The sequence below is a fragment of the Lathyrus oleraceus genome, chromosome 5 (assembly GCF_024323335.1).
Source record: "Lathyrus oleraceus cultivar Zhongwan6 chromosome 5, CAAS_Psat_ZW6_1.0, whole genome shotgun sequence".
Lineage (NCBI taxonomy): Eukaryota > Viridiplantae > Streptophyta > Magnoliopsida > Fabales > Fabaceae > Lathyrus > Lathyrus oleraceus.
The window spans coordinates 463,374,850-463,383,561 of record NC_066583.1 but is presented as its reverse complement, the minus strand read 5'-3'; the positions used below and the strand labels follow the sequence as shown (position 1 = coordinate 463,383,561).

General features: G+C 40.2%; 1 pseudogene; it reads left to right on the top strand.

The window, feature by feature from the left end:
• The first annotated feature begins 6,545 nt into the window (after positions 1 to 6,545).
• Positions 6,546 to 7,875, top strand: LOC127081355 (probable receptor-like protein kinase At5g59700; annotated as a pseudogene).
• Positions 7,876 to 8,712: the final 837 nt, after the last annotated feature.

Here is an 8,712-nt window from a genome sequence, read left to right as displayed (position 1 = left end):
TCACCGTGGGGTGCACCAGTGTTGTTGGTTAAGAAGAAAGAAGGTACTATGAGGTTGTGTGTGGACTACAGGCAACTGAATAAAGTGACGATCAAGAATCGGTATCCTTTGCCGAGGATTGATGATTTGATGGATCAGTTGGTTGGTGCGAGTGTGTTCAGTAAAATAGATTTGAGATCTGGGTATCATCAGATACGTGTGAAAACTGAGGATATTCAGAAGACTGCTTTCAGAACAAGGTATGGACATTATGAGTATTTTGTGATGCCTTTTGGTGTGACTAATGCGCCTGGAGTATTTATGGAGTATATGAATAGGATTTTCCATCCATATCTAGATCAGTTTGTTGTGGTGTTTATTGATGACATATTGGTGTATTCGAAGTCTGAAGAAGAACATGCTGAGCATTTGAGAGTGGTTTTAGAAGTTCTACGAGAAAAGAGGTTATTTGCTAAACTGTCTAAGTGTGAATTTTGGTTAGAGGAGGTTAGTTTTCTTGGTCATGTGATTTCAAGAGGTGGTGTTGCTGTTGATCCTTCTAAGATAGAAGCGGTATCTAAGTGGGAAGCTCCGAAGTCTGTTGCTGAGATTCGAAGTTTTCTTGGTTTGGCTGGTTATTATAGGAAGTTCATTGAAGGATTTTCTAAGTTGGCGTTACCGTTGACGATGTTGACTAGAAAAGGGCAAGTGTTTGTTTGGGACTCAAGATGTGAAGAAGGTTTCCAAGAGTTAAAGAGAAGGTTAACTACTGCTCCTATTTTGATATTACCGAGTCCGTCAGAACTATTTGAGGTTTACTGTGATGCTTCATTGTTGGGTTTGGGTGGTGTGTTGATGCAGAATAAGCAAGTTATAGCTTATGCTTCGAGACAGCTGAGGGTTCATGAGAGGAACTATCCGACACACGATTTAGAGTTGGCAGCTGTGGTATTTGTTCTGAAGTTGTGGAGGCATTATTTGTACGGATCAAGATTTGAGGTTTTCAGTGATCATAAAAGTTTGAAGTATTTGTTTGATCAGAAAGAGCTGAATATGAGACAGAGGAGATGGTTAGAATTTCTGAAGGATTATGACTTTGGTTTGAATTACCATCCGGGTAAAGCAAATGTAGTGGCGGATGCGCTGAGTCGGAAATCATTACATATGTCTATGTTAATGGTTAAGGAATTGGATTTGATTGAGCAGTTTAGAGACTTGAGTTTGGTGTGTGAGAGTACTCACAATAGTGTTAAATTGGGAATGCTGAAGTTAACGAGTAATATTTTGGATGAGATTAGAGAGGGTCAGAAATCCAATATGTTTTTGGTTGATAAGTTGACTTTAGTGAATCAAGGTCAAGGTGGTGAATTCCGAGTTGATAAGAATGGTATTTTGAAATTTGGAAGTCGGGTGTGTATTCCGGATGTTACTGAGCTTAAGAAGAGTATTCTTGAAGAAGGACACCGTAGTGGCTTGAGTATTCATCCTGGAGCTACAAAGATGTATCATGATTTGACAAAGCTATTTTGGTGGCCGGGAATGAAAAGAGAAATTGCGAGTTTTGTTTATTCCTGTTTGACTTGTCAGAAGTCAAAGATTGAGCATCAGAAGCCGTCTGGGCTAATGCAACCGTTGGCTATTCCAGAGTGGAAGTGGGATAGTATCAGTATGGATTTTGTTTCTGGGTTACCGAGGACAAGTAGGAATTTTGAGGCTATTTGGGTGATTGTTGATAGATTGACGAAGTCGGCTCATTTCATTCTGATCAGAATGGATTATCCGTTAGAAAGATTAGCCGAGTTGTATATTGAGAAGGTTGTAAGTTTGCATGGTATTCCGTCTAGTATTGTTTCGGACAGAGATCCTAGATTTACATCGAAGTTCTGGGAAGGTTTGCAGAAGGCTTTGGGAACTAAGCTGAGATTGAGTTCTGCATATCATCCGCAGACTGATGGTCAGACTGAGAGGACGATTCAGTCACTGGAGGATCTTTTGAGGGCTTGTGTTTTGGAAAAGGGAGGTGCTTGGGATGGTTATTTGCCTTTGATTGAGTTTACCTACAACAATAGTTTTCATTCGAGCATTGGTATGGCACCGTTTGAAGCTTTGTATGGTAGGAGATGTCGGACACCGTTATGTTGGTATGAGTCCGGTGAGAGTGCTGTGGTTGGACCGGAGATTGTTCAACAGACTACAGAAAAGATTAAGATGATTCAGGAGAAGATGAGAATTGCTCAGAGTCGTCAGAAGAGTTATCATGATAAGAGGAGGAAGTCACTTGAGTTCCAAGAGGGAGATCATGTGTTTCTTCGTGTTACTCCGATAACTGGGGTTGGTCGAGCTTTGAAGTCGAAGAAGTTGACACCTCGATTTATTGGTCCTTATCAGATTTTGGAGAGGATAGGGGAGGTAGCCTATCGTGTCGCTTTACCGCCGTCGCTTGCGAATTTGCATGAGGTTTTTCATGTGTCTCAGTTGATGAGGTACATTCACGATCCGTCGCATGTAGTCCAAGTAGATGATGTACAGGTGAGAGATAACCTGACTGTTGAAACATCACCTATGAGGATCGAGGATCGAGAGTTGAAGCAGTTGCGGGGTAAAGAGATCGCCTTGGTGAAGGTAGCTTGGGGAGGACCAGCAGGTGGCAATGTGACTTGGGAACTTGAGAGTCAGATGAAGGAGTCTTATCCTGAGTTGTTCGCTTGAGCTATGTTTTCGAGGACGAAAACTCTTTTAGTGGGGGAGAGTTGTAACACCCCGATGAAATTAAGATAATTGTTTAAATTAAGTTAATATTTATTTATTAATCTAATTAAATAATTAGAAATTATTGGATTATTAATATTATTGTTGGGATAATATTATAGGGTTTTATTATTGGAGTATATAAGTTGGAATTTAGAAAAATCCCATTTTTGGTAAAAAGATTATTTTCACGTGAAAAGGGAAAAGAGGCAGAAAAGGGAAAAGAGGCAGAAAAGGAAAAAGGGCAAAAAGCCAGAGAACGAAGGTTGAAGGAAAGGAAAGCTTGGAGCTCAGAGACTGCCGGATTAACTCAGGTAAGGGGGGTTTATCATCGTTTGATGGGTCTTATGGGATAGCATGTAATGGGTAGTGATGAACCTCTGAATTTGACTCTGATTGAAATGATATGTGATGAATTTGTGAAATATATTGATGAACGAAAATTGGATGATAATTGATGAAATTGTAGGAATTAGATGTAGTAAGGTTAGCGATTTGAGAAGTTGAATGTATCTGAGTTGTAATTGATAAAACGAACGAACGTGTATGAAAATTGGACTGTGAGAGGTTGGATCTGAAGGATCTCGTAGCAGAGAAAACCCATAGCAGATCTGGAAAACTGGATTCTGGTCATACGCGTATGGCACTAGGCAATACGCGTATGGGATGGCTTGAAAATGGGGGTTTTGGCGCTGGTACGCGCCATACGCGTGTGATACGCGTATCCCTGGAGTGGTACGCGTATGGTGTATGCTATACGCGTATGAGTGAAAGAGATGATGTTTTGAGCGTGAAAGCGTCTCTGTTGGTACGCGTATGAGGATGTGGTACGCGTAGCATACGCGTATGGGTTTGGGCATTACGCGTATGGACTTGGTCAGGTTTGGGCAATACGCGTATGGGCATAGGCAATACGCGTATGGGCAGATTTGTGATTTTCCTGAACAGTGGTCGTGCAGTTTTTGGTTGTTTAGGCTGAGTAATGTACTTAGCTGAGGTATGATGTTGTAGGGATCATTTCCCGTTGTTCTGAATAGTATAGGTATTAGTAAGAGTGTGCTAATACTATGATTGATTATGTGGCATGATATGATATGCTTTTGTTGATGATATGTGATGGTATACATGATGATGTGAATGTAGGCATTTGTGAATAGACTGTTTTATGGCTTAGAGTGTGAGCATACGTCTATTCTTGAGTTGTTGTTGTTGTTGCATTGCTAGGTGATTAGCATGCATATTGTGGCCCATTGGGGGTGGTAGCTAATTCCCATGGTGAGGAATTAGTGAGTAAATCATTTTGATTGTTGTTGATGTTTGCATGCTAGGTGATTAGCGTGCATAGCATGGCCCATTTGGGGTGGTAGCTAATTCCCATGGTGAGGGATTAGTGAGTGAGTCACTATGTCTCAAATGAGTGGGACTAGTGAGCTTGGTAGCCGTGCCTGGATTTGGACGGTGAGGTTGAACTATATGTTCACAAAATAGTCGGTACCGCATGCATGGAGTCTCATTGCATAATATATGTATGGCGTGTAATATGAATGGATGTATTCCAATATTACACGTGTAATTGTGTTGGTATTGTTGTGTTGTTATTGAGTATGATGTTGAATTAATATGCTGTTCCTGAATGTGTGTTTTGATTAGGGTGATGAAGTGTGTTGAATCACTTAACATAACATGATATTTTATAATACTCATTATATTGATTGAGGAACTCACCCTTACAACTATTTTTCAGGTAACGAGAAATGAGTTGAGTAGAAGCTAATTATTGGAGTCTAGTGTAGTCTCCGTAGTGGGTCGTGCTCTGATAGATGTAACATCGGGATGGGTTGTCTTAACTTGTTTTGAATGTTTTATTGTTGGTTGAGAACCATTTTCCATGTAATGTTTTACATGATTGATGAAATTATATCCGCTGTGTTTTATGCAATTGTTTAAGTTTTAAATTAATGAAAGAGCATGACCTCTATATTGTTGGATGGTGTGGAAGATTGTGTGACACCCTTAAAGGGCATAATTACTCTGATGTTATATTTTGATATTTAATTAAATTATTGGGGTATTTTAGAAGGGTGTTACACACGGTCCTCAAAGGACAACATCCCACTCTTGACCAACTTCTGGACTTCATATTTCAAGGGGTAACAGTTCTCGATATCATGGCCAGGAGCCCCTTGGTGAAAGGCATAGTGAATCTCTGGCTTGTACCACCATGGATGTGGTTCTAGAATCTGTGGCAGATTTCTTGGTTGTAGAAGGTTCTTGAGAACCAGAGATGGATACAATTCAGCATAAGACATAAAACTCGGGTCGAAAGAGACCTTCTTTCTCTCAAAAATACTAGAATCTGTGGCGGATTTCTTGTTGTTATAGTTGTTTATTCTTTGTTGTGCCTGTTGTTGACGTTGTTATTGAACTGGCATAGATTGATTGTTGGAAAATACTGGAATAACAGATGATACTTGATGATGGTGTTGACGGGGTTTCAGACTTCTTTTGACATGAGGCCTCCTCTGCCTCCCAACGGATACTGCATTGGTTTCAGCTTCCTTCTTCTTAGTGAAACTGTTACCATACCTCTTGCTTGATGATGCCTCTTCTTTATACAACCGTCCCTTACGGACACCTTCTTCTAATCTCATCGCCATATTTACCATTTCGGTAAAATCACTGGGGGCACTAGCAATCATTCGTTTATAGTAAAATGAGCTTAGGTTCTTGAGAAAAATCTTGGTCATCTCCTTTTCTTCCAAAGGAGGGGTAATCTGAGCGACTAGCTCTCTCCATCTCCGGGCATACTCTTTGAACGTCTCCTTATCCTTTTGAGACATCGACCTCAACTGGTCCCTATCCGGCGCCATATCCATATTATACTTGTACTGCTTCACAAAGGCCTCACACAAATCATTAAATATGCGGACAATCGCATTATCCAAACCCATGTACCACCTCAAAGCGGCACCAGTCAGTTTGCATCGATATCTTTCTAGGATACATGACGAGATGACTGAGCGGACAGGTATTCCCTTTATACTTTTCAAAGTCAGTGACTTTGATCTTCATCGGGATCTGAACATTGGGAACCAAGCAAAGTTCCACAACACTCTTACCAAACAAGTCCATTCCCCTCAAGGTCTTCAACTCCTTTCGCAGCTCAAGGAATTGGCTTTCATTTCATCCATCTTCTCATAGACATCCGGACCCTCAGACGACTCGGAATGGTAGATGGTATCCTCAACACGAGGCAAGGTATGAACAATTGGAGGAGTGTCATACCCTGATTTTGACCCTGAAATTTTTTCCCATCAATCATTCCTTTACATTTCTCCTCATGACCATTTCATCTGGTCATGAAGCTATCCACTATTTTGTTTTGACCCATCACCACCTGCTATTCCCGAAACCTTTGGTGTTGATAACCGATCAAGTTTCATTGAAGAGTTTACACCCAGAAGCATGTGATGGATCGAGTTGTGTAAAAGGAGGTGTGGCAATGTATTTTACACATCTTTAGGTTTATTTGCTTTGGGTAAGAATGGAGTAAGAGGCTCCATGACTGCATTTGGGAGATGATTAATTTAATGAAAAGGAACCTAATGGAGTAAAATCATTTGCGACTTTTGTTCAATTGGCTTTTACTTAGTTCAACTGTAGGTTCAGTGTGGGTGTTACCGGCGTTTTTGGTTTGGCATGCAAAAGCTTGGCATTGGGGATTCCTCATCGTAACTTTGTTTTCTTCCATTGGTTTTGTTGCATGTGCTCTTGGTAAACCGTTTTACCATATCGAAATGCCCAACAAAAAACCCATTATGATGGATTGGAGACAAGTTGGTTTGATTATCTCTGCTTTGAATCTATTGACTTTGGTGTGTTTTTGTGCAACTTTTGTCCCAGCTGATAATTACCTTATAGATTGTGGATCAACTTCAACTACTTCAGTGGGTAACCTCAATTTCACTTCAGATACTTTATCTAAGAAGTCACTTACAACTCAACAAGAAATTCTTGCTACTACTTCTGCAAATTCAGTTTCTTCTAAAGATGATGAATCACCATTTTATAGAACTGCAAGAGTTTTCACTGGATCTTCAAAGTACACTTTTCCAATTAACCAACAGAAGAATCCTTTTATGAAGGAATATTCTATCAATGTTACCACAGATACCCTTGAGATTACCTTCCATCCTTTGGATAGTTCGGTTGCATTTGTGAATGAAATTGAGGTTGTTTCTGCCCCTGATGATCTCATTACTGATGATGCTTTTAACTTGAATCCGTTGACGTCGTATTCGGGTTTGGGGGCTCAGGCTTTGGAGACTGTTTAGAGGGTTAACATGGATAGTTCAGTTGTTACATTTGGAGAGGATCCTCTTTAGAGAACTTGGGTTTTCATATCAAAAGTTTTTTCTAACATCGAACCTTGCCAATGATGTTTCGAATATTCTTGGTGTTAAGTATGCTGATGGAGGAGCAACACAAAACACTGCTTCGCCTAGTGTTTATGGTACTGCCGCGAAGATGAACACGGACACGTCCACCGATGATACTAATCTTAATTTCAATGTGACATGGCAATTTGATGTGGAGCCTGGATTTCAATACCTTGTTCGAGCTCACTTTTGTGATATAGTCAGTAAAGCTCTCAATTTACTTTACTTCAATGTTTATATTGACTCAATGGAAGCTGCTAAGGATCTTGATCTTAGTTCTAAAGGTAATAATGTTTTGGGTGTTCCATATTCTATGGATTTGATTACGCCACTAGCTGACAATAATAAACTAAATGTAAGTATTGGCGCTTCCACTTCGAATAAGGACAACCCCTATGCTATTTTGACTGGGCTGGAGATCATGAAAATGAACAATTCTATTAGCAGTCTCAGTGCAAATGCGGCGTCTGGTGCTGGTGGTGATACCTCTGGTTCGAGTTCTAGTCATGTTGGCCTGATAGCTGGTGTGAGTGTTGAGGTAGTGAGTGCAGTGGTCTTGGCCGGAGTTTGCTGCATACTATGTAGAAAAAGAAGGAGGTTGGCACAACAAAGGTAGTCAAATACATGGATTCCTTTATCCGTCAACGATACACATTTCATAGATATGGCATTTCATAACGAAACCAAAAAGATTGATATTGATCTTTGATATTTGGATTAAAATCCTTTCTTACACTACAAACATACACATAAGAACATAAGCATATTACATCATGAGCAAATCCTAAATCACTACCTAGAATTACAACGTGTTCATCGGATTTTGAGTCAAAATTGAAATGAATTTGGAGTTCTCTAGCCAAGATCTGCTGGTTCGTGCCCATGAACTGTGGGGTTTGCTTCCTAGCTTTTGTCGCCATGCAACTAATACTCACCAAAGTTTTGCTCGTCTATGTGATGCCCATTATACTTTTCTTAAAAAAGGACGTCTCCATGCATGAAAATGTTTCAACGGAATTATAGATGCTTGTGAATAAGATATATGCTGCACCAAACCACACAACAGTCAAGACCCAAGATGCAAGCAGGCCATTATTGAATCAGAGCAAGGGACTAGGAAGCTCACCATTTGGTTATGCCGTGAGATTCCCCAAACCAATTTGCAAGTGAGGATTGCAACCGGCACCATTTCTGCAGCAATTCTTGCCTCCAAACGAATCATACCAAAGCCATGTGAAAACCATGCCAAATCATCATATAATTTCCAAGCAGAACCCTGCAACAAGCTCCATTAGAATCAAAATCATGAAACCGTACAAAATTGCATAAGTAATTATAAAACAATGTTAAACTTCTACATAATCTCACACCAGAAGCACAACATGACATCCAAAATGCTATGAACAGCCAGGTTGCAGTAGCTGCTCATTAAGTTGGTACCGATTCAAGAAATTGACTTGATAAGTTGCCTGGGAATTAAGAAATTGACACAGTGGGGCCTATCCATCAAGATGCACCACTCGGTCCAGAAATATTGAGGTGGGAG